Source organism: Rhipicephalus sanguineus, chromosome 11 (assembly GCF_013339695.2).
Source record: "Rhipicephalus sanguineus isolate Rsan-2018 chromosome 11, BIME_Rsan_1.4, whole genome shotgun sequence".
NCBI lineage: Eukaryota > Metazoa > Arthropoda > Arachnida > Ixodida > Ixodidae > Rhipicephalus > Rhipicephalus sanguineus.
In genome coordinates, this window is record NC_051186.1 from 120,865,430 (window position 1) to 120,866,580 (window position 1,151).

The window sequence follows — 1,151 nt, forward strand, 5'->3', positions numbered from 1 at the left end:
AGCGCTTTCGAGATATTTTGTGAAGCTCAATACTGCATGCGCTTTCGTAATCGTCGTGCGCGGGGCTTGCTACACCGGCAAAAACGCTGTCCGCCGATCGCGGATGGGTCCGATGCAAATAACACTTGTGGAGGCGAAGCCATCATATTTTTTAAAGGAATCGCCCGTGAACAACGCAGGTGTCTTGCGTGTCAATTCCACGACGTGATTGTGAGACACGCTGCAGACTAATTTTGACCGCCTCGGATTCTTCAACGTGCTCCTGTATCTAAGCAGAGGAATGTTGCTTTTCACACCCGTCGGAATGCGGCTGCTGTGGTCGGGAATCAGACACATCCTCGAAGTTAGCTGCGCGACACAACAACAAACCTGATCACCCATTTTCAAAGTGTGCACGACGGCGCGCGGGCACCGTTGGGGACTGTGAAGAAAAAATGCGTACAACTCTTTGTCGTTTTACTAGGATCATTATCGATGCTGTTTTCGTCGTTCATCTGAAGCTTGAGACAGGCAAAAAGCGAACTTAAACAGCGGAACAGCGCACGAAGCAAGCGCGTGATATGCCGGCGCGTCACGGCGGGCGTCAAAAAGTCCTTGCCGTGACGTCATCCACGCCTCCCGCCAGGCGGCGCCACCCCAACTTCTCGGGGCTATATAAAGGTAGCGACAACTACACGCGCGCCCTCTCGAGGGGTCCAAGGAGCAGCGATAGCAGACGACGCGCCGCTCGCTTCCGTGCATATTGCGGGCGCCTGAAACCGAACCCTGTGCTCGCTTGAACCGCTAAATTATTAATATTTGTGGCTTAAGATGCTCATCAGTTATCAAACTACAGGGACAATAACTTTAACGAGCACGGAGCACGTTAAATATTGAAATAAAACGCGTGCCTTTCCGAAGCAGGTTCCGAGCGGGTTCCCCACAGCAGCTGTCATGCAGGGCATTTATTTTTTTTTCTTTGCATATTTTGACATTCAGCGTAACTAGAAGAACAGGTGGTGTTTGGGTGAGTTAAAAGTGCTTGTTTTCCAGCTCGAATAAAATAGGCAGGTAACTTCATCGGAAACTGCGTCGGGCACCTAGCGCTCTTGTATTGCGTAGCGCAAAATACGCGCTATTATAGGTTTGACTGCGTTTGTCAGTGTTCGGAA